Here is a 27,515-nt window from a genome sequence, read left to right on the forward strand (position 1 = left end):
TAGTTTTTAGGAGAGAGAAACCAGGAGAGCCTTATATATCTGTGTTAGTGTAGCCTCCTAAAGTTTTCAAAGCCCATTCACAATCTTTGGGGGTTTTTTTTGTTTTGTTTTGTTTGTTTGGTTGGTTGGTTGGTTGGTTTTTTTTGCGGTACGCGGGCCTCTCACCGCTGCGGCCTCTCCCGTTGCGGAGCACAGGCTCCGGACGCGCAGGCTCAGCGGCCATGGCTCACGGGCCCAGCCGCTCCGCGGCATGTGGGATCCTTCCAGACCGGGGCACGAACCCATGTCCCCTGCATCGGCAGGCGGACCCCCAACCATTGCGCCACCAGAGAAGCCCATCTTTGGTTTTTTTGAGGTTAACGATATAGAGAAACCAGAGGGTATTATTGTCTTCATTTTAATAACAGAGAAAACTCCAGATAACTTGAGTTACCTAAAGTGTGAGATCTGAGTCAGTGTCTTCTAATTGTGTGCATTATTTCCACACTGACATTCAGCAATATTATGAAAAATGAAATATACATCTTGAAACCTTGGACCCCAACTATTGAAACTAGGGCAATAACATATGTACCAGAGCCTCTAATAAAGAAAACACAAAGATATACTTTCATTTTCTGGAACGAGTTGTACCCTGCTTTTCATCTTGCCTGTTGTTGGTCAGTTATGTGGCAGGAGGGGGGACAAATTCCTTTCTGGATGTAAAAGCCACAGACAAGGTGGAAGTGGACTGCATGGCCACTCATACTCGTATCATGCTCTCCTGATCTTTCACCATTTAAAAAAAAGTTAAGGATATTGTTCTCTTTCAATCTATCATTAGAGTAAATAAGGAACTTTTATTGTGCATAATAAAGACAATGCCTTTAAGTAAGCAAATATTTATGGCATAATTTATTCAACAAATATTTCCATCATGAGGAAGAAACTGATAGTACATGGAAGAATTGAAAGGTAATGAATAGCCACTCCTGTTATTTAATGTCTTACAAAATGGAAACCTGTGATTTCTTAATTATCGCCCTTTCACTGCTTCTTTTTGCGCCAAGTGCACAGCACTTAACTTTTTACATCAAATTGTATCCTACTAAAAAAGGGAAAATATTATACCTCATCCTATTTTTTGAAACATATATTTTCTATTTGCTACAACCCTAGTGAAAACAAACACTGTGTAATTATTAAACATTGCTAACCAGGTTAATTATGCTCATATTAAAATTCTTTAAAATAAAGATTTGCTGAGGTTAGGAAAATAGGTTGCAGTAGGCTGGAGCAAACTTTCTCTCTGTTAAAATTGCCTTTGGTGGTATGTGTGTCCATGTGAGCCTCCACTTTAAGCCAGCCACGTGCCTAAAGTTGCTGGTATATTATACAAATATTATAATAATCAGTTGTATTACAGTGTCACATAAGGGGTAACAAAACCTTTGGAGAATTTTGTTCTAGGAATATGTAGTTTAATAAAGAAAAAGGAAATTGCTTTTCATTTCTGACACTCTGCATGAAACAGCATTAAAAGCCCAGCCTTTTGAGCCAGGCAGAAATGAGTTCATAGTCCAGCATTGCCATGTTGTTATCCTGCGGCTATAGGCAAGTGGCTTTGCAGAATATGTTATCTCGTATACATACATATATACATACATATATACATACATATATATATATATATATATATATATATACACACACACACACACACACACACACATACATATATACCTAAATATAAAAGAATATTATTCAACCATAAAAAAGAAGGATCTCCTACCATCTGTGACAGGGCTGGACCTTGAGGACATTATGCCAAGTGAAATAAGCCCGACAGAGAAAGACAAACACTCTATGATCTCACTTATATGTCGAATCTAAAACAAAAAACTCACAGAAACAGCAGAATGGTGGTTGTTAGGTACTGGTGGGTGAGGGAAATGGGTAGATGTTGGTCAAAGTGTACAAACTTCCAGTTATAAGGTGAGTAAGTTCTGGGGACCTAAAATACAACATGGTGACTATGGTTAACAGTGCCATATTATATACTTGAAAGTTGCTAAGACAAACCTTAAATGTTCTCACCACATACACACAAACATTTAATTATGTGAGGCAATGGATAAACTAACCTTACTGTAGTAATCATTTCATAATACATACAGGTAACAAATCATCACATTATATACCTGAAACTTATACAATGTTATTTCTCAATTATATCTCAATAAAGTTGAAAATTTTTTTAATTAAGAAAATAAAAATTGGGCTTTCCTAGTGGCACAGTGGTTAAGAATCTGCATGCCAAACTGGCACAAGCCTCTTAGATAGCCTCATCCACCAAAGGGCAGACAGCAGAAGCGACAAGAACTACAATCCCGCAGCCTGTGCAACAAAAACCACATTCACAGAAAGATAGGCAAGATGAAAAGGCAGAGGGCTATGTACCAGATGAAGGAACAAGAGGAAACCCCAGAAAAACAACTAAATGAAGTGGAGATAGGCAACCTTCCAGAAAAAGAATTCAGAATAATGATAGTGAAGATTATGATGCAGGACCTCAGAAAAAGAATGGAGGCAAAGACTGAGAAGATGCAAGAAATGTTTAACAGAGACCTAGGAGAATTAAAGAACAAACAAACAGAGATGAACAATACAATAACTGAAATGAAAACTACACTAAAGGAATCAATAGCAGAATAACTGAGGCAGAAGAACAGATAAGTGACCTGAAAGACAGAATGGTGGAGTTCACTGCTGCGGAACAGAATAAAGAAAAAAGAATGGAAAGAAATGAAGGCAGCCTAAGAGACCTCTCAGACGACATTAAATGCAACAACACTCGCATTATAGGGGTCCCAGAAGGAGAAGAGAGAGAGAAAGGACCCGAGAAAATATTTGAAGAGATTATAGTCGAAAACTTCCCTAACATGGGAAAGGAAATAACCACCCAAGTCCAGGAAGGGCAGTGAGTCCCACGCAGGATAAACCCAAGGAGAAAAACGCCAAGACACATAGTAATCAAATTGGCAAAAATTAAAGACAAAGAAAAATTACTGAAAGCAGCAAGGGAAAAACGACAAATAACATACAAGGGAACTCCCATAAGGTTAACAGCCGATTTCTCAGCAGAAACTCTACAAGCCAGAAGGGTGTGGCATGATACACTTAAAGTGATGAAAGGGGAAGAACCTACACCCAAGATTACTCTAACCGGCAAGGATCTCAATCAGTTTCGATGGAGAAATCAAAAGCTTTACAGACAAGCAAAAGCTGGGAGAATTCAGCACCACCAAACCAGCTCTACAACAAATGCTAAAGGAACTTCTCTAAGTGGGAAACACAAGAGAAGAAAAGGACCTACAAAAACAAACCCAAAACAATTAAGAAAATGGTCATAGGAACATACATATCGATAACTACCTTAAACGTGAATGCATTAAATGCTCCAACCAAAAGACACAGGCTTGCTGAATGGATACAAAAACAAGACCCATATATATGCTGTCTACAAGAGACCCACTTCAGACCTAGGGACACATACAAACTGAAAGTGAGGGGATGGAAAAAGATATTCCATGCAAAAGGAAATCAAAAGAAAGCTGGAGTAGCAATACTCGTATCAGATAAAATAGACTTTAAAAGAAAGAATGTTACAAGAGACAAGGAAGGACACTACATAAAGATCAAGGGATCAATCCAAGAAGGAGATATAACAATTATAAATGTATATTCACCCAACACAGAAGCACCTCAATACATAAGGCAACTGCTAACAGCTACAAAAGAGGAAATCGACAGTAACACAATAATAGTGGGAGACTTTAACACCTCACTTACACCAATGGACAGATCATCCAAAATGAAAATAAATAAGGAAACAGAAGCTTTAAATGACACAATAGACCAGATAGATTTAATTGATATTTATAGGACATTCCATCCAACAGCAGATTACACTTTCTTCTCAAGTGCACATGGAACATTCTTCAAGATAGATCACATCCTGGGTCACAAATCAAGCCTCAGTAAATTTAAGAAACTTGAAACCATATCAAGCATCTTTTCTGACCACAGTGCTATGAGATTAGAAATGAATTACAGGGGAAAAAAACGTAAAAAACATAAACACATGGAGGCTAAACAATACATTCCTAAATAACCAAGAGACCACTGAAGAAGTCAAAGAGGAAATCAAAAAATACCTAGAGACAAATGACAATGAAAACGAGACGATCCAAAACCAATGGGATGCAGCAAAAGCAGTTCTAAGAGGGAACTTTATAGCTATACAAGCCTACCTCAAGAAACAAGAAAAATCTCAAATAAACAATCTAACCTTATGCCTAAAGGAACTAGAGAAAGAAGAACAAACAAAACCCAAAGTTAGCAGAAGGAAAGAAATCATAAAGATCAGAGGAGAAATAAATGAAATAGAAACAAAGAAAACAATAGCAAAGATCAATAAAACTAAAAGCTAGTTCTTTGAGAAGATAAACAAAATTGATAAACCAGTAGCCAGACTCATCAAGAGTCTGGAGGAGAGGACTCAAATCAATACAATTAGAAATGAAAAAGGAGAAGTAACAACAGACACTGCAGAAATACAAAGCAGCCTGAGACTACTACAAGCAACTCTATGCCAATAAAATGGACAACCTAGAAGAAATGGACAAATCCTTAGAAAGGTATAACCTTCCAAGACTGAACCAGAAAGAAATAGAAAATATGAACAGACCAATCACAAGTAATGAAATTGAAACTGTGATTAAAAATCTTCCAACAAGCAAAAGTCCAGGACCAGATGGCTTCACATGTGAATTCTATCAAACATCTACAGAAGAGCTAACACCCATCCTTCTCAAAGTCCTCCAAAAAATTGCAGAGGAAGGAACATTCCCAAACTCATTCTATGAGGCCACCATCACCCTGGTACCAAAACCAGACAAACATACTACAAAAACAGGAAAATTACAGACCAATATCACTGATGAACATAGGTGCAAAAATACTCAGAAAAATACTAGTAAACATAATCCAACAACACATTAAAAGGATCATACACCACGATCAAGTGGGATTTATTCCAGGGATGAAAGGTTTCCTCAATATATGCAAATCAATCAATGTGATACACCATATTAACAAATTGAAGAAGAAAAACCATATGATCATCTCAATAGATGCAGAAAAAGCTTTTGACAAAATTCAACACCCATTTATGATAAAAACTCTCCAGAAAGGGGGCATAGAGGGAACCTACCTCAACATCATAAAGGCCATATATGACAAACACACAGCAAACATCATTCTCAATGGTGAAAATCTGAAAGCATTTCCTCTAAGATCAGGAACAAGAAAAGGATGTCCACTCTCACCACTATTATTCAACATAGTTTTGGAAGTCCTAACCATGGCAATCAGAGAAGAAAAAGAAATAAAAGGAATACAAATTGGAAAAGAAGAAGTAAAACTGTTACTGTTTGCAGATGACATGATATATACATAGAGAATCCTAAAGATGCCAACAGAAAAGTACTAGAGCTAATCAATGAATTTGGAAAGTAGCAGGATACAAAATTAATGCACAGAAATCTCTTGCATTCCTATACACTAATGATGAAAAATCTGAAAGAGAAATTAAGGAAACACTCCCATTTATCACTACAACAAAAAGAATAAAACACCTAGAAATAAACCTACCTAGGGAGACAAAGGACCTGTATGCAGAAAACTGTAAGACACTAATGAAAGAAATTAAAGATGATACCAACAGATGGAGACATATACCATGTTCCAGGGTTGGAAGAATCAATATTGTGAAAATGACTCTACTACCCAAAGCAATCTACAGATTCAATGCAATGCCTATCAAATTACCAATGGCATTTTTTATGGAACTAGAACAAAATATCTTAATATTTGTATGGAGACACAAAAGACCCCGAATAGCCAAAGCAGTCTTGAGGGAAAAAAAACGGAGATGGAGGAATCAGACTCCCTGACTTCAGACTATACGACAAAGCTACAGTAATCAAGACAATATGGTACTGGCACAAAAACAGAAACATAGATCAATGGAACAAGATAGAAAGCCCAGAGATAAACCCACTAACCTATAGTCAAATAATCTATGACAAAGGAGGCAACGTTATACAATGGAGAAAAGACAGTCTCTTCAATAAGTGGTGCTGGGAAAATTGGACAGCTACATGTAAAAGAATGAAATTCGAACACTCCCTAACACCGTACACAAAAATAATCTCATAATGGATTAGTGACCTAAATGTAAGACTGGACACTATTAAACTCTTAGAGGAAAACCTAGGAAGAACACTCTTTGATAGATACCACAGCAAGATCTTTTTTGATCCACCTCCTAGAGTAATGGAAATAAAACCAAAAAGAAACAAATGGGACCGAATGAAACCTCAAAGCTTTTGCACAGCAAAGGAAACCATAAACGAGATGAAAGACAACCCTCAGAATGGGAGAAAATATTTGCAAACAGATCAACGGACAAAGGATTAATCTCCAAAATATACAAACAGCTCATGCAGCTCAATATTAAGGAAACAAACAACCCAATCCAAAAATGGGCAGAAGACCTAAATAGACATTTCTCCAAAGAAGACATACAGATGGCCAAGAAGCACATGAAAAGCTGCTCAACATCACTAATTATTAGAGAAATGTAAATCAAAACTACAGTGAGGTATCACCTCACACCAGTTAGAATGGACATCATCAGAAAATCTACAAACAACAAATGCTGGAGAGGGTGTGGAGAAAAGGAAACCCTCTTGCACTGTTGGTGGGAATGTAAATGGATACAGCCAGTATGGAGAACAGTATGGAGGTTCCTTAAAAAACTAAAAATAAAATTACCATATGATCCAGCAATCCCACTACTGGGCATATACCCAGAGAAAACCATAATTCAAAAAGACACATGCACCCCAATGTTCACTGCAACACTATTTACAACAGCCAGGTCATGGAAGCAACCTAAATGGCCATCGACTTACAAATGAATAAAGAAGACATGGTAATACATACAATGGAATATTACTCAGCCTTAAAAAGTAACGAAATTGGGTCATTTGTTGAGACGTGGATGGACCTAGAGACTGTCATACACGCGTATGTGGAACCTAGAAAAATGGTACAGATGAACCGGGTTGCAGGGCAGAAGTTGAGACCAGATGTAGAGAACAACGTATGGACACCAAGGGGGGAAAGCTGCAGGGGGGTGGGGGTGGGGGTGTGATAAATTGGGCGATTGGGATTGACATATATACACTGATGTGTATAAAATGGATGACTAATAAGAACCTGCTGCATAAAAAAATAAAATTCAAAAATTGAAAAAAAAAGAAACTGCCTGCCAATACAGGGGACACGGTTTCGAGCCCTGGTCCAGGGACATCCCACATAACGCAGAGAAACTAAGCCTGTGCACCACAACTACTGAGCCTGCGCTCTAGAGCCCGTGAGCCACAACTACTGAGCCCATGCACCACAGCTACTGAAACCTGCAAGCCTAGAGTCCATGGTCTGCAACAAGAGAAACCACCACAATAAGAAGCCCACACAACACAACAAAGAGTAGCCCCTGCTTGCCACAATTAGAGAAAGCCCACGCGCAGCAACAAAGACCCAATGTGGCCACAAATAAAATAAATAAATAAATTTATTTTTAAAAATAAATAAAAAATAAAAACCACTGAAATCTACTATATATTGTATGTTTGCAATCTTTCCTCTAATTTTTTTAAAAAGCAAATTTAGCATGATGAACCTTCAAAATTTTCACAGTACAGTACAGTGCATCAGTACCAATATTTAGTGGATCTGTATTCAGTGGACTAAAAAACTCCATAAGATCCACTACTTATTACACCATTATTATTGAGCCTCTGGGAGAGAAACATCTGTAATGGAAACACAGACAATATCTAAGGTTCCTTTTCTGCTGTTTTTAGAGAGACAAGACAGTTACTCTTGAAATTAAATAAAAATTCAGGACAATAATATAAGAAATGTCTAAAGGCCATATAAATGTAGCCCTTGATAAGCTACTTTTTGAAGTTTAGTTCCTCTGTCTCAAACTAATCTTCAGGATTTATTGATTCCAAAAGCTATTCACATGCTGGAAATGTGCTACCTACTAACACTTCTACAAGAAAAAATATAAATGAGATTTCAGGGACCAGCTGGAAAAGAAAAAAAAAGAAAAAAGGGGGGAAAGGTATTATGTTAGCCTTCCAAACTCACAACAGAAGAACCTAAAGTTTAAAAATGAACTTGAGTTTTTTCATAATGAATAGACTACTTTATCAAGGTCAGTCTTTTAAAAATAATTGCTACCACATATTCGTTGAAGCCAATGAGCTAAGTGTAACATTAGCATCATTTTAAATGAATCATCTAACTTAATACTTATAATATATGGTATTATTAGCCCCATTCTTCTGATGACTAAATCACTATATGCAAGTTCACATAGCTTGGAACAAGCTTTCAACTGAGGACTTTTTGACACAGAAGCCCAAGTCTTTCATACCTGCGAAAGAAATAAAGACTGCTTATTGCATTCATTTTGTACCTATATATCTTAAATGAAGGAGCAGTACACTGAGAATATATATAGATCATGAATTATCTCAATTCCCAGGGCTGCTATTGTATCATTAAGCTATTATTGTTAACTTTCTGCTAACTACCAGAATATTGACTATTATAACTAAAATTAAAAAGAGGACTTCAATTTACAGACAAGTGAAGTCACACAGTATATGTGTGTGGTGACATCTCAAATTTGGGTATTGACTTTTACCTTTTCAGTGTAACAGTTTATCAAATGACAGCATGGTGCTTAAAAGGTTTTACTTATAGGCTGTTTTCAAGAGGCAAATGTCTTGGGAATTTTTCTCACTTCACTGTTCTTTAGCATAGTGTATACCCTATGGCTCATTTTCCCAGTTAATGATCAACTTGAGCAATATGTCTTTTTAATGTGAATATGAAAGTTGTGTTCTGCAAGATGATGATGACAGAACACAGCAACAAGCTTTTCATTCATTTATTTTTGCTAGCCTTTTTAAAATTAAAGTCATCTTACCAATAGTTCATGAAATTATTATTTAGAGCAAGAACCTTATTTATTTACTCCTGGGTAAGAAAATGAAAAAGTTAATAAAGTTCATAAAACTCCATTACCTAATGAACTCTAGTTCAATAATGCACAATAATGCACCACAGACTTACATACAAAGGGCCTTGCAAACACTTAACCATGAGTTAAATCAATCAAAATAAATACAGTTGCAACCACAAAATTGACTACATTGAAAATATGTATAACATTTCTGAGAATGTTTTGTCCATCCTGCTGGGTAAAAAAGTCACTGCTGTAAACAACTGTGGTTTTTCCTGTAATTTGGCAACAAAACAGTCAATATACAATACAGCTCTTCTTATTACAAATATATAGGCAGTCAATACATATGTTGACTGATTGGTTTTACTTTTAAAAAGCTATTTCTGTGGCCCACTGCTGATCTGATTATAATAAATTTTATACCAGAAATAATCTTAACACAGTGTTTTTTTAGACCCTGTCAACAGTTAGTCTCCAAACCGACAGATCTTGATTGAATACTGTTTTCCTAATAGTGATAAGGAGGAAAGCTAAAGTAAACTTAGTCAAGCCTTCCTGTAGTACTTTAATTCCCTTCATTTAATATAATTACTATCATCTAGAAAAAGACAACCAAACTTTAACCTGTCACCAAAATAAAGATGTGATAAATTAGTTTCAAAATCCTGGAGGAGGAAATGAAATGGGCATGGAGGAAAAAATGATATTCCCTTGCTCCTATCTTCATAAAGTACTTCTTAATTTATTTATTTAATACAAAGATATTAGAAATTTCCAATAATATACCAGATTAAATTTAACAAAATTTGATTGTAAAAAATGTATTTCCAATGCTCTATATTCTAAAGTGACATGGTTCCATTTCTTAAACTGCCCTGTGCCTTAATATGTTCTTTAATTTATAAATATTTTAGTAAAATAAATCTGAAAAATTCGCCCTATAAAATCACTTCTTAGAGTTTCCCAATGCCCATGAGTTCATTAAATGCCATTTACAATAACGGATTCAAGAAATAAATTTAATATTTGTTAAGCGCAGTGTTTCCTAAACTCATTTGACTTTAGAAAAGATTTTTTTTTCAAGTAATACCTATTAAACTCTCAAATATCAAGTGGAACATCCTTTGGAAATACACCAGATAAGAGAATATTATCTGTGTTTACAATTCAGATTAAGCAAGTTATAAAAATTAACACAATATTACATTTATATATTATAAATAAATAACTAAAATACTATTTCTGGAATTTAAATCTTCAGTATATGAACTGAATAATGCAATGAATCAGGCAAAAGGGAAATAAAATTGAGGAAATACTACAGAATGTTAAATAAAAGTTACAGTGATTAAATATATGAGGGATAATTAAGAAATATGGTGATTAAGTCCAACACAAAACTAGCAGAAGTTCTAAAATCAGTTAACATAAGAAACAGAGAAGAAATCATCAGAGACATTAATAAAATAATATCCCTTAGCTGAACAAATATCTGAGTTTTCAGACTGAAATAGGTCCACAGAGTAATGTACAGAGTTCAAAGTGTTAAAAAAAGATTCATAGCGAAACATACGCTGATGAAATTTCAGAAACTTAAGTATAAGGCTTTCTAAAAAGATGTCAGAGCAGAAAAACAAGGGACCTACTAAGGAATCAGATGTACATCTAACCCTTTACCAGAACTGCTGGATACTAGACGTCAACAGAATAATGCCTGATAAAAACTATTTTATACCAATAGTTTATACCCAGTCAGATGACCAATTCTGTGAAAAAAGAAAAAAAATGCAAATGCGAAGAAAATTTTCCCACCACATGTTCATATTTTTAAAATTCTATTAAAAGTATTTTTACAAAAAACTATTGCTTCAAGTTATGTCAGAGTGTTCTGCCTATGGTTTCCTCTAGGAAGTGGTATAGTGTCCACTCTTAAACTAAGGTCTTTAATCCATTTTGAGCTTAGTTTTGTACATGGTGTTAGAGAACATTCTAATTTCTTTCTTGTACATGTAGCTATCCAGTTTTTCAGCACCTCTTATTGAAGAGACTGTCTTTTCTCCACTATATATTCTTGCCTCCTTTGTCACAGATTAATTGACTGTGAGTATGTGGGTTTATTTCTGGGTTCTCTATCCTGTTCCATTGATCTATGTGTGTTTCTGTGCCAGTACCATACTGTTTTGATTACTGTAGCTTTGTAGTATAGTGTGAAAACAGGAAGCATGACTCTTCCAGCTCTGTTCTTCTTTCTCAAAATTGTTCTGGCTATTCAGGATCTTTTGTGTTTCCATACAAATTTTAAAATTATTTGCTCTAGTTCTGTGAAAAAATGCCATTTGTAATTTCATAGGGATTGCACTGAATCTGCAGATTGCCTTGGGTAGTATGGTCATTTTAACAATATTGATTCTTCCAGTCCAAGAACACGATATATCTTTCCATCTGTTTCTGTCATCTTCAATTCCTTTCATCAATGTCTTATAGTTTTTGGAGTACAGGTCTTTGCCTCTTCAGGTAGGTTTATTCCTAGGTATTTTATTCTCCTTGATGCAATGGTAAATGGAATTGTTTCCATAATTTCCCTTTCTGACATTTCATTGTTAGCATATAGAAATGCAACAGATTTCTGCATATTAATTTTGTACCCTGCAACTTTACCAAGTTCACTGATGAGCTCTAGTGGTTTTCTGGTGACACCTTTAGGATTTCCTATGTATAGTATCATGTCATCTGCAAACAGTGACAGTTTTTACTTCTTCCTTTCCAATTTGGATTCCTTTTTTTTTTTTTCTTCTCTGATTACCGTGGCTAGGACTTCCAAAACTATGTTGAATGAAAGTGGCAAGCATGGGCATCCTTGTCTTGTTTCCCATCTTAGAGGGAATGCTTTCAGCTTTTCACCGTTGAGTATGATGTTATCTGTGGGCTTATCATATATGGCCCTTATTATGTTGAAGTAGGTTCCCTCTATACCCACTTTCTGGAGAGTTTTTATCATAAATGATGTTGAATTTTATCAAAAGCTTTTTCTGCATCAATTGAGATGATCATATGGCTTTTATTGTTCACTTTGTTAATGTGGTGTGTCAGACTGATTTGGGATACTGAAAAATCCTGGCATCTCTGAGATAAATCCCACTTGATCATGGTGTATCATCCTTTTAATGTATTGTTGGATTCAGTTTGCTAGTATTTTGTTGAGACTTTTTGCATCTATGTTCATCAGTGATATTGGCTGGTAATTTTCATTTTTTGTAGTATCTTTGTCTGGTTTGGGTATCAGGGTGACGGTGGCCTCAAAGAATGAGTTCGGAAGTGGTACTTCCTCTGCAATTTTTTGGATTAGTTTCAGAAGGATCAGTGTTAACTCTTCTCTAAATGTTTGGTAGAATTCACCTGTGAAGCCATCTGGTCCTAGACTTTTGTTTGTTGGAAGTTTTTAAATAACTGATTCAATTTCAGTACTGGTAATCAGTCTGTTCATATTTTCTATTTCTTCCAGGTTCAGTCTTCAGAGATTGTACCTTTCTAAGAATTTGTACATTTTTTTCTAGGTTGTCCATTTTATTGGCATAGAGTTGCTCATAGTAGTCTCTTAGGATCCTTTGTATTTCTGTGGTGTCAGTTGTAAGTTCTTTTTCATTTTTGATTTTATTGATTTGGGCCCTCTCTCTTTTTTTCTTGATGAGTCTGGCTAAAGATTTATCAATTTTGTTTATCTTTTCAAAGAACCAGCTTTTAGTTTCATTGATTTTTTTTGACCGTATTTCATTTATTTCTGCTCTATTTTTCGGATTCCTCTCCTAAAGTAAAGAAAATATAAGCAAAAATAAACAAATGGGACCTAATTAAACTTAAAAGCTTTTGCACAGCAGAGGAAACCATCAACAAAATGAAAAGACAACCTATTGAATGGGAGAAAATATCTGCAAATGATATGACCAATATAGGATTCATATCCAACATGTATAAACAGCTTATAAAACTCAACATCAAAAACAAACAACCCAATTAAAAAATGGGCAGAACTGAATAGACATTTTTCCAAAGAAGAAATGCAGATAGCCAATAGGCATATAAAAAGATGCCTAACATCAGTAATCATCAGGGAAATGCAAATATTGGGTGGGCCAAAAAGTGCCTTCAGTTATTAAGGAAAAATAAAAGACACATCTTTCATTTTCACCAAGAACTTTATTGAACAACATATTCACCCATTTGTTCCACTACCTTCTGCCATTTTTCAGGCAAATTCATGATTCCATCTTCCCATAACATTTTATCTTTTTGAGCAAAGAACTGTTCCAGGTGCCTTTTACAGTCTTCCGGGGAATTGAAAGTTTTTCCATTAAGAGAACTTTGTAAAGACCAAAATAAACGGAAATCCAAAGGTGCAATGTCTGGTGAATAGGGCAGATGAATCACAACTTCCCAGCCCAGCTGTAACAGTTTTTGCCTGGTCATCAAAGAAACATGTGGTCTTGTGTTATCCTGGTGGAAGATTAATGCATTTTCTGTTGACTAATTCTGGATGCTTTTGTTGACTGCCACTTTCAGTTGGTCTAATTGGGAGTGCTACTTGTTGGGATTAATCCTTTGGTTTTCTGGAAGGAGCTCATAATAGAGGACTCCCTTCCAATCCCACCATATACACAACATCACCTTCTTTGGATGAAGACCAGCCTTTGGTGTGGCTGGTGGTGGTTCATTTCGCTTGTCCCATGATCTCTTCCATTCCACATTGTTGTACAGTATCCACTTTTCATCACCCATCACAATGTGTTTTGAAAATGCAACGTTTTCATTACGTTTCAGTAGAGAATCGCAGGTGGAAATATGGTCAAGAAGATTTTTTGCACTTAACTTATATGGAACCCAAACATCAAAGTGAGTCACATAACCAAGTTGGTACAAATGATTTTCAGTGCTTGATTTGGATATTTTGAGTATGTTGGCTATCTCCCACGTGGTATAATGTTGATTGTTCTCAAGTACTGTTTCGATTTGATTGCTATCAACTTCAACTGATCTACCTGACCATGGAGCATCATCCAGCGAGAAATCTCCAGCACAAAACTTCGCAAACCACTTCTGACATGTTCAATCAGTCACTGCACCTTCTCCATACATTGCACAAATCTTTTTGTGCATTTCAGTTGCGTTTTTACCTTTCTTGAAATAATAAAGCATAATATGCCAAAAATGTTGCTTTTTTCTTCCATCTTCAATATTAAAATGGCTACACAAAAATTTACCAATTTTGATAAGTCTTTCTTTATATGCATGCTGATATGACAGCTGTCACATACAATCTAACAAAACTGTTTTGAAGAAAGTTAAAGACAACTAAGTGCTACTAGAGCCATCTTACAGAAAAAACTGAACGAACCTTTTGGCCCATCCAATAAAAACCACAGTGAGATATCACTCCACACCTGTCAGAATGGCTATCATCAAAAAGTCAACAAATAACAAATGTTGGTGAGGATGTGCAGAAAAGAGAACCCTTGTACACTGTTGTTGAGAAAGTAAATCGGTGTGGAAAACACAGTGGAGTTTTCTCAAAAAACGAATGGCAGAGATACCATGTGACCCAGCAATTCCACTCCTGGGTATATACCAAACAAACAAACAAACACTAATTCAAAAAGATACATGCATCCCAATATTCAAAGCAGTGTTATTTACAATGCCAAGGTATGGAAGCAACCTAAGTGTCCATCAACAGATAAATGGATGAAGAAGATGTGATATATATATATATATATATATATATATATATATATATATACACAATATATATATATACACAATATATATATATACAAATATATATATAATGGAATACTACTCAGCCATAAAAAAGAATGACATTTTGCCATTTCCAGCAACACGGATGGACTTGGAGGGCATTATGCTAAGTGAAATAAATCAGACAGAAAGATAAATACTGTATGATATTGCTTATATGTATCATCTAAAAATACAGCAAACTAATTAACATAACACGAAACAAGCAGACCCACATATATAGAAAACAAACTAGTGGTTACCAGACATGAGGGGAAAGGGGAATATAGGGGTGGGGGAGTGGGAGGTACAAACTCTTGGGTGTAAGACAGGCTCAAGGATATATTGTACAATACGGGGAATACAGCCAATATTTTGTAATAACCGTAAATGGAAAGTAACCTTTAATATTGTATAAAAATTTTAAGTACTTTAGCAAAATAATTTTTAAATGAAAGAATAATATGAGAATTTTAAACAGTGGTGATACCATATGATCTGTAAGAAGAAAATAAATCTCCAAAGAAATAAAAATAAATACATTATGGCTGCAACTAGAGAAAACCCGCATGCAGCAACAAAGACCCGACATAGCCAAAAATAAATTAATAAATAAATACATTTTTAAAAATAAAGAAAATAAATAAATAAATACACAAGACTTTGGAAACTGAGACATTTACCTCTTAAGCAGTAGGTGATTAACATCAGATTTATATTTGTTACTCTATAGATCCAATTGCAATCCTTGATTTTTCCATGAATAATAACAGTTAGATTTTTATCTCTTTCATGGTGCTTACAACAATGCCCATGAAAAAGCTGTTTTCTAAAGATTTGATTCATCTTGGATTATTCTTTTATCACAGTATTTTTCATGACAGAATTAATTGTTCTAAACATGTTTATTAACTTGTCAAGGGAATATTTATCATTTCCTTTGTTAGATGTAGCTGAATGATGTTTTCTACCTAACTAACAAGTATGCCTTAGTTTCTCCTTGTGAATGAGGAATGATAAATGCCTCTTTTGCCTCTGGCTCTTCCTCTGTAAACTGGACACAATATAGATTCTTTCTAAATTTCGTATGAAATCAAACAAATGGGTTATTTGTAAATCAATATAATTTATGTAACATGGTTTTGCATGTTATCTGTCTCAGAATAAGCATCCAGTATAATATTGCTATTTCATACAGTATAATTAGAATTAGAAAACAGAAGTAAACTATATTCAACGCATAAAGGGGAAGCAAAAGTCATAGAGATCTTCTTATATCTCACAAATATTTTCATTTATTTATAGGAATATGCTTTAAAGTCTCAAGACATTTAGTAGATTTCATGTTTATTTATATAGTAAGAGAATTTTCATAAGGGTATAATTTTAGCTTCCTTACTTAGAAAAATTCTGAGGAACTTATATAAGAGCCAATGTTTCAACCATTCCCTTTAATAATACTGTAACTAGCAAGCTAATGAGTATTCACTTCTCTAAAATATCCTAAAGTTCAACTGGGCAGCTTCAAAATTTTTCATATGACTGTTGATTAAAACTTTTATTTGTACCTTGTATCCATTTCATTTTTTTTACTTTCCAAAAGAATATATTGTATAAAGGACTCATATCTAGGATATATAAAGCACTCTTAAAACTCAACAATGAGAAAACAAGCAACCTAACTTTATATATGTGTGTATACACACACACACACACACACACAATCTATAAGAACAAAAGAAAGAAAAATATATATACACATATTTTTACCAAAGAAGATATACAGATGGCAAATAAGCATATGAAAAGATGCTCAACATCATATGTCATTAGAGAGATACAAATAAAACCACAATGAGATATAACTACACACCTATTAGAAGAGCTAAAATCCGATAACTGACAATACCAAATGCTGTTGAAGTGCAACAAGAACATACATTCATTGCTAGTGAGAATATAAAATGATACAGTTATTTGGGAAGACAGTTTGACAGTTTCCTACAGAGCTAAGCATAGTTTTACAATAGGATCAGGCAATCATATTCCCCAGCTAATTGAAAACCTATATTCACACAAAGGCCTATACCCAAATGGTTAGAGCAGCTTTTTTTATAATTGTCCCAAACGGGAAATAATCATATCATATTATCCTTCAACAGGTGAATGGATAAACAAACTTGGTATTCGAGATGATGGATACTTCAGGGGATAAAAGGGAAGAAACTATAGATTCACAGAACAACATGAATGAATCCTAAATGCATGTTGCTAAGTCAAAGAGGCCAAATTCAAAAGTCTACATATTGTATGATGCCGTTTATTCAACATTCTGGAAAAGACAAATTATAGGGATGGAAGACAAATCAGCATTTGTCAGAGGTTGGGAGTGAATGACTACAAAGGCCACTCACAGAGAATATTTTAGGTTGATGAAACTGTACTGTATGGTACTAGGCATAAGATACATGACTACGCATCTGTCAAAACACGTAGAATAGTACATCAAAGGGTGAACTTTAATGTATGCAATTTTTAATCAGAGTATCCTGGATGTAATGCATACTGGGACAAATAAATTTAACTGTATTCCCAATATATGATAAAACGGCACTGAAGGGGGTGGAGAAAAAGGAACTGACATAAGTGACTTTGGAAAATGATGTTCTGATTGGTAAATCTAAGACTAGGTGCAAAAATAACTGTACATAAACACCATTTTAGTTGGTAAGTTTGTTTCTCACAGGAATACAGTTAAGAAATATGAAAACACATTTACACTAGTGTAGAACAAATAAGTAAATAAATGGTAAATAATTTGAGTCAGGTTTCTCACTGTTAGTAACAGAAGTTACAAATAAGCAAGAGGCAAAAGCTAGAATGAACCATGTGATACTGGATTAGAGTCAGACATTAGTATGAACTCACGTTTAGTTTAATAGGTATAGAGATAGACACCTATAGAAAGGATTATAGATATGTGTATACATTGGTTAATATACATGCATATATTCCATAACTCTGCGGAGAGACTAGAAACAATGACACCAAGTAGCAACAAACACATCTAGCATCCAGGCCTTAGTTTCTAAACATGGTTCTCCAAAATGACAAAAACCAGACATCCTTGGAGAAATGACTAATTCTAGGCCTGGGGCAATGAAAACACAAGATGAGCCTGGAGCATTATGTAGGGACAGGAAATAAGGCAGCACTCAAAAATCAAAAGGATACAGGCAGATCAAAGGGACACAAGAACCCAACTGAAGGAGCACCTGATGGCCTAAGCTGGAACAATTTGAGTCATAAAATTAATTAAACTTTAAAGTTATAGAGAAATATAAAATAAATATTCATGAGTCCATACTGATAGAAATAACTGAATACATAGATAAATGGGGAAAAAGGTACAAATCTTTCTTACAAAGAATTTCAAATAACATATGTAAATACTCTTCCCTCCAGGAGATGGGGCTTAAGCTCCCTCTTCGGAGTATTGGCTGGATTCCAAAAAATAGATTATGGAAAGGGAACAATAGTAACTTCACAGTGAAGAAATCTGGCAGACCTCACCTTAACCAAGTGATCAAGGTTAACATCACCAGTAAGTCATTACTGACACAAGGTGATGAGGAAGACATTTCACCTCTATGGTAATCTTCCCCAAAACCCCCAAAACCCTGGTCTGTCTAATCATGAGAAAAACAGCAAACAAAGCCAAATTCAGGGCCATTCTACAAAAGGCTGGCCAGTACTTCTCAAAATTATAAAGGTCATGGGAAACAAGGAAAGGCTGGGAACCTGTCAGAGACCATAGAAGAGAGATGATAACTAAATTCAATGTGATATACTTGATTAGGTCCGAGAACAGAAAACAGACATAATTGTAAAAAAAAAATCGATAAATCTGAATAAAGTCTGGAGTTTAGCTAAAAGTAATGCACCGCTGTCTTTTTAGTTTTAACATATGTACTACGTAAAATAGTAACATTAGAGTAAGATGCGTGAAGAGTATATGAGGACTCTCTGTACTATTTCTGCAACTGTTTGATGAATCTAATATTCTCAAAAGAAGGTTTAGTTTTTGTTTAAGTGCATAGTTGCATTGCATTATGATGAATCAACACAGAATAGCTATTAAGCATAGTAGAAACTGTAGCTCCTGTAAAGTGCAGATTTGCAAAACCCCCTCTCTCCATATAAATTGTATCAGAATTTTCTAGAAATGGAGCCAAGAACCTGCATTTCATATAGCTATAGGTGAATCTTATGCACACCAAAATCTGAGGATTCCATTTCTAGAGCCCTGTGCCTTTTATAGTCCCAAAAGACTTTTAAAGGCTTTAAAAACCAAAGTAGTAATGGTATTATCCAAGGTAACCAAATTTGAAGAAAGTCAAAATTCAGCATATGCAAGATAGTAAGGAAAGATAATATGTATATAACTGGTGGGCACACAGGATAACAGGGTCATGATAGTTTGGCAAGTGGATTCAAAGTATGCTAAGTATCCAAGTGGCAGCTCAAAGACTAAAAGTGGAAGCAACTTGCTTATTCAATCAACCCTTCCTGGGTTGAAGAAAAGTGATATTGCTATGGAGTGCAGAGAAATTACAACGGGCCTGTTCAATCAATAGGCAACAACTGCCTTAGTATGAAGTGATACTACTCCAAAAATGAATAGTGCTGTACTGACAACCAAAACCAACACCACTAAGCTAATAAACAAATGCTCAAGCAAGTTGAAAGGCTCTGACTGGAGTGTTCTATAATGAACAGATGAACAAGGGAATGAGAATAAACTATGAAAATCAACGTGATGAAACTCACTGGTTAAATGAAGCCTAATTGGTCTCAAGTATGACATCCTGTGTGTCTCTGCCCACCCTCAGTTGCCTACCACATTTACTGTGGTAGAATTCATGCTGGCTCAGGGCACCAGTTTTGAGCCCCAACAGATTCAAGTAGTCCACAACCTTGCTGCCTCCTCCACCCACACAGCATATGCCAGCCCTCCTCTGACACCCAATCACATTCCCTCTGAATGAACCCACTTCGGCATTCTTCTGCCTGCATCAGCTAGCCCTCACTCATGTTTACCATTTATGATGGTTAATTTTACATGTAAACTTAGTCTATGGTGCCTGGTTCTTTGGTCTAGAAGCTGCTGTGAAGGTGTATTTTAGATGTGATTAACTTGTAAATCAGTAGACTTTGAGAAAAGCAGATGATTCCTCCCTAGTGTGCTGGACGTCATCCAATCAGTTGAAGGCCTTCAGAATGAAGACTGAAGTCCTCCCATGAATAAAGAACTATGCCTCCAGACTGCAATAGAGAAACTCTGTCTGAGTTTCTAGCTTTGGGACTCAAGACTGCAACATGAACGTTTACCTTAATTTCCAACCTGCTGACCTACCCTGCAGATTTCTGACTTGCCAAGCCCCAAAATCACATAAACCAAAGCCAATAGACAATTCCTTGAAAGAAATCTCCCCTCTCCACATATATACATTTGATCCTTGGACAACATGGGGGTTAGGGTGCAGTTAAAAACTGCATAATCCGGTTCTGCGTCCGCAGATTCAACCAACCACGAATCGTGTAGCACTGCAGTATTTACTGAAAAACATCCGTGGATAAGTGGACCCACACAGTTCAAACCCATATGGTCCAAGGGTCAACCGCAATACGATAGCTTACCCTATTATATAAAATACAATAACCTATTATATATCCAATCCAATACAATATAATATAAATATCCTATTAGGTCTGTTTCTCTGGAGAACCCTAACTAATACACTATTCTGATCATTTTTCTACCAGTAACACTGTAACCATCTTCTCTTATAATGAAATACACTGCAGCTATTTTACCATTGCTACACCCAATGAGATTTTTTCTTAGTAAGGTATGATATTTAGGTAAGTTATAATCAATATATAGACTGAGAGATTCCCATTTTGTTCTTTGCATCAAATAGCATAGAATCAATATTCCATATCCTGGCTGAGTATCAGAATCACTTGTGGCACTTCTTAAAAGTACAGTTGATCCTTGAACCACACGGACTTGAACCGGGTGGGTTCACTTAATCTACAGTACTACTCAGTCTGGGGTTGACTGAATATGAAGATGTTCAACCATAGATACGGAAGGCCGATTGTAAAGTCATACTTGAATTTTCGACTGTGTGAGGGTCCACACCCTTAACCCCAAAGTTGTTCAAGGGTCAACTGTACATATGCCAGAGTTCAACCCCGAACTTGCTGAATCAGAATTTCCTCAACTGATTTTGATTCACAGCCAACGGCTGGAATCCCTGGGCATAAAATCATTTGACCACAGTATCTGCAACAGGATCTAGTCCAAGGTCACTTTTTTAAATAGAGAACTTGAGGTTAAGGGAGAATAAATTACTTATTCAAATTCCCAAAAAGGGTAAGAATGAACAGTATCAGGCTGCTATGTTTTTCATATTTCTATAAAGTACCTTTTATTTTCTTATATAGACATTTCCAGAAAAAAGATAACAAGTGGCATTCCAATCACTCAGTGCACACAGTTATGCATATCTTATCATCTGATCCACAGCTCCAGTTCACTAATATAGATAGATTATAATATTTAGAAAATAAAAAGAGGCAGCTCTATTTTATAAGGTAGTTCATGCCATGTACACATCAAACTATCTGGTATATAGTTAGAAGACCTTGTAAATAGCTAAAATCTTGGCTAGTAATTGTGTTGTAATAAAACTTTGAGGACATGTAAATGGTACTATGTTATGTTTGATGATTTAATCAAAGAAGGGTGACCTCACTTTCCTAGTGATGGAACTTCGGTAGATGCATTCAAAGAGCTAACATAAATCTTAGCTTATTTTCTAGTAGCTAGCAAAAAACTTCCAAAATCACTTCATATTGTGGATATGAAAACACAAAATCATCAATAACCTCAGTTTTTCACTACCGCTGACTTCTAACACTCCATGGCTTCTAATACAACATTTGTATTTTTTAAAGAATTAAAAATGGACAGAGTATATACATACACAATCAGCTAAGATGCATGTTTCCACTAGTGTCTGCTTTACCTAACTAACGTCCAATATTGGAAGGGTAGGCAAAAATATTCAATATTATTATTTTTTTTAAATTATACCACTCTAACCCTAATTATAAAATACAGAATCCTATTTTATATTAATAATCATATCTCTTTATAATAATTTACTACATATATATTCATACTACAATCCACATTAAGGTACAAATTTTAGCGAACATTAACATTCGTGATCAAAGCCCAATATGTACGTACGAATCTGTGCACTCCATACATACATACACACAGAATGGTTTTCTAAGATGTCACTGGACGTAGCGCAAAATGTGAATTGAGATGTTATTTTGTAGAGAGTTCTAATATTATATTATTACCTGTTTTCTCTTGTTCATTTGACCCAACAGCATTCTTTTGCAACAAGATAGTCTGAGGGATGCTCTACATCATCCAGCTATGAAACAGAGTTTTATAAACCCAAGTGTCCCATAGAGACATTTACTCCAAGGAACTGGTATAATTCAAAATGTAATCTAACCAAACATGCTTCATAGTCTGGCTAGGAGAAGCAATACCATGGTTTATAGAATAGTGTCTCTGGAAAGAAAAGGAAGTGGACTCTTGGTTCTGCATAAAATCTTGTTAATCCTATTTCCATTTCCCCCTCCTACATTTGTAACAACTGAATAAACTGATTATGTTTTTTTATCTTGTAGCTGCAATCTCTGTAGACAGACTGATTAAAATACTTACATTGATATGATCAATATAGTTACCAATCAATAACGCTCCAGGAATTGATTTTTATAATCTGAGGAATTCTGCACCTTGATTCATTTATATACTATTGTCTTTTTTTCTAAAAATTAGGGATTGTTAATGTGGAAAATAAAAAAAAAGGATTAAGGGGGAAGGGCCACGAAGGGAAAATTGCAGTTCTCTACAGCATAACTGAGGAATACATGTGATTAAGGAAAAAGTGATGATTTGGGGGGGGGGATAAAAGCGTGGATAATTGATAGAGAACTCGTGAAAGAGGGAAGCAATTGTAAATAGATTATTGTGGATGTGGAACTGACATTTCCAGTTATCATTACTGTTTTTTGTCCTTGACAGTTAAGATCTGAGGAATGTTAAGCAATGTTTCAATAGCTGCATGTATAAGAAAATAATATTCCCGCCACCAGAAGCTGCTCTAGTACAGCTTCCCCCTTCTACTCTAGGCCATGGACTCTACCACACAGACACTCAAAGGCAAGAAGAGTGTTATCCCTTAAAATTGTCAGTAGTTCTCTTCCCCTCAACTCCCAGTTCCAACAGCCTCTTCCCTTTCTAATGGGCTGCCTTTAGCCTCACCTTCCTTCCCAGATCCAGCAGTTACTCCACAATAGATCTGCATTGCACGTCCTGTAAAGGAATGCAAGGTTTTGTCTTGGCGTTCAGTCTCTCTTCCAAGAGATACACACACACACACACACACACACACACACACACACACACACACATATAATGTATAAATTCATATTACTGCCAATGGTTTCAAAGAATCACTTTTCTGGCAGAAGAAAATCAAGGGATTACATTACTAATGGAGCATTGAGTCATACAGCTGACAGTATTTGGCAGATTATTAATGAGCCTTTAATCCTGGGTTGTTTGTCATGTATGAAATCAGAACTGAAGAGCACCATCTACATTAGCAAAAGCAGGTTGATAATCTTTCTATTTAAAGAACGTATGCCAATCTTTTAATTCACTTTATAATAAATGAGATTTAAAATCATTTGGGCAGAAAGTTACTAAATATCAGATATTTCCTAGAAATTTGAAACTTTAAATAGGTTTAACTGACCTTAACTACTCAGATATATTTGGAAAATGGCAAAAGACTTCAAGAAAATAAGTCAAAAGGACATTGTTTATTTTTCATGTATGAACTGAAATATAAAAAGGTCAGAGGAGGGCCTCCCTGGTGGCGCAGTGGTTGAGAGTCCGCCTGCCGATGCAGGGGATACGGGTTCGTGCCCCGGTCTGGGAGGATCCCATATGCCGCGGAGTGGCTGGGCCTGTGAGCCATGGCCGCTGGGCCTGCGCGTCCGGAGCCTGTGCTCCGCAACGGGAGAGGCCACAACAGTGAGAGGCCCACATACCGCAAAAAGAAAAAAAAAAAAAAAAAAAAAAAAGGTCAGAGGAAAAGTAATAAATGTGAGTAATACACAGGAAACACTTTACAAAACATTTACTTTGGAAACTGCTTTTTGCTGAGTTTAACAGTGGTTGGTTGAGGTATCATATTTTTATAAAAAAGGAAATCAGCAAATAAGTCATTGAGAATATGGTTTAAAAGTTTAGAAAATTAGGGCTTCCCTTGTGGCGCAGTGGTTGAGAGTCCGCCTGCCGTTGCGGGGGACACGGGTTCATGCCCCGGTCCGGGAGGATCCCGCATGCCGCAGAGCGGTTGGGCCCGTGAGCCATGGCTGCTGGGCCTGTGCATCCGGAGCCTCTGCTCCGCAGCGGGAGAGGCCACAACAGTGAGAGGCCCGCGTCCTGCAAAAAAAAAAAAAAAATTTAGAAAATTAAAATGTGAGAGCACATTACTTATGTCAAATTATGAAGAATAATGATTACATTAAATACAAGCTTATTAACACATTGGGTTAATAGTGTAGTAAGGTATGGAATCATAAGGAACATTTTATAAGGATTTTGCATTTTTTTCCTAACTTGTTTGGAAAAACTTACACTTGATTTTAGTGAAACAAAGTATCTACACCTTCAACCAAGACATTCTGGATTTGTAGGTTGACTAACACCATTCCACCAAAATTATTTTCCCTAAACCTAATTGCTATGTAGGAAAAGGTATGAGAACGTCTATAGCAATTTCTGTATCTGTGACAATAGTAGTAAAGATTTCAAACAAAATATTATTGAATATATATGAATATTTCAATATATATATACATATTCTATTATCAACTCATTAGCATCTAATTTTACATTCATCACATATACATTCTGTCAGTGAACATAGTGAACTGAAACCGACTCTAGGGCCCATGAGATTAAAGTCAACGCCTGTTGCAATCATTCAGCATTTAGCACAAAGCTGGAATATATTAGGTCCTAGATAGTTATTGACTAGATATATGGTGTGTCCATGCCATTCTAACTCAGTGTTCTCTACCTGTATTGGTGAATTCCATGGATCTGTTCTTGTGTTTACATCCAAATGAAAAATGACTGGAAGCATTTTCAGAATTATCTGGATCTGTCTATAGCTCAATGCAGCAGCACAAACTCACTGTCCATGCCTGCGTGTGTGTTTTGAATCACACTGAGTGTGACTGCTGCTAGGCTGGCATGTTCTAGTGTAAAAAGGACAACTGTCGCATGTCCACCCTTATAGTCACATTTTACCAGCTGCAAACACTAAAATTTCTTTTTAAAGTGATGACTGGGAGGTGAAAAATAGTTTAATAGAATGAAACTCAAAGGGAAGAGTGTTATCCCTTAAAATTCTGTCAGTAGTTCTCTTCCCCCTCAATTCCCAGTTTGAACAGCCTCTTCAGTTACTGAAGTTACTGAGGCTTTTAATGGTATTTCATGAAATCAACAAACTGCATCAGAATTACTTTTCACAAACTAATAAAAAAGAACATGGACAGACACTATTTGAATGATGACTTCCACTACCTGAAAGCAAAAGTACATTATGAATCATCATATGAGCTAAAGTACGTCATGTCTTCAGTACAAAAGGGCGGTAGAGCACTGAGATCTTTCACGGATGTCGGGACACAGACACGGCGCACTCGAAAGGGAACCTGCATCTCGTCAACTAGTGTGTTCTCAGTGACAAGGGACTGTGTTTAAGACAAAAAGCATAATCGGGTGCATAATTGGAACTTCTTACTTTTAATAGTTTTATAGTTGTATTTGCATATATTTACAAATTGTCTGGTTTACAGTTATAAAAGCATACCAATTTCTATGCCTGGTTTTATGTTTATGCATATTAAACTAAAATTATAATAGTAATTTATCACCATTGGGTGTCTTTGATTTTTTTTCCTTCTAAAGGAAATAGAGTTTAAATATATATTCAACATCTACTCCCACTCATTTTTTTAATTTGGAGAAATAATGAGACTAAAGCTTTTCATAGGCCACTCAATATTTTAATTTATATTTTTGAGCCCCTACTATGTGAAATTTAGCATCACAAGTTGAACAGTCTTTGTTCTAATGGAGCTCATGGTCCAGCCAAACTTCCCAAACTACCCAGAGAGGAATCCAATTCAGAGTGTCACTCTCTGCTATTTATAAGCTCTGTGTTTGATCATGTTACATACTTTAATTCACAATTTCTTTATCTGTGAAATATGGGTAATAATAATCTAATCCAGTATCTGTAATAATGAGGTAATGCAGAGTGAACAGCCCAGAGATATAGAATATCGATGTATCACTTTTCACTACCTCTCATTAAATGATTGATTTATACATATGTATACACACACACACACACACACACACACACACAAAACACAGAGAGTGAGATAAGCCACCGACTGCTGCTACTTATGGTCTACTTCCTTAAGATTATACCATTGATCCTACTTCATCTATTAATTTTCAAAGAAGGAATTATATGTAACATTTACTAGCACTTAGCTACAAAAGAAATACAAATATGAGGAGCTTACAGAACAAGTTTTTATGTTAGTACCTATAAAATACCTGTCATATAATAGGTGCTCAATAGAAATATGCTGAATGAATGAATGAGAGCTAATCATTGACACGGAGTCAGAACTTATTGTCTAATATCAGTTGTGTAACTATTAGTTCTGTAACATTTGTAAATTAATGAAGGGAACTGAAAGTCAAAACAGTTTTTGCAGATTATAGCATGAGAATTTTTATTTGTTGACTCTGCATTTATCATGAGTAATACTGTGATAGCTAATTTTTATATGTCAACTTCAAAGGGGGTACCCAGATATTTAGTCAAATGTTATCGTTTGTGCCTGAAAGGGTGTTTTTCCATGAGGTTAACATTTGAAATAGTAGACTAAGTAAAGCAGATTGCTTTCCTTAAAGTCGATGAGCCTCATACAATCATTTGAAGGCCTGAATAAAATAAAAATGCTGACCTTCCTCTGAGTAAGCAGGAACTCCTCTTGCCTGACTGCCTTGGAGCAGGGACATTGTTTTTTCCTGCCTTCAACTTGAATTTCCTGGGTCTTGAGCCTCCTGGCCTTTGGACTGGACCTACACCATGGACTCTCCTGGTCTCAAGTACGGCAACTGCAGATTTTGAGACTTGTCAGCCTCCATAATCACGTGAGCTAATTCCTTATTTTATATAATATACAAATATATCTTCTATTGGTTCTGTTTTTCTGGAGAATCCTAACATAATACCAACACTGACCACAAACATTTCAAAGAAACCTTCATCTTATAGTCCTATATTGATATTTTAAAAGACATTATCTT

This window comes from Mesoplodon mirus, assembly GCF_964341445.2.
Source record: "Mesoplodon mirus genome assembly, chromosome: 7".
NCBI classification, from domain to species: domain Eukaryota; kingdom Metazoa; phylum Chordata; class Mammalia; order Artiodactyla; family Ziphiidae; genus Mesoplodon; species Mesoplodon mirus.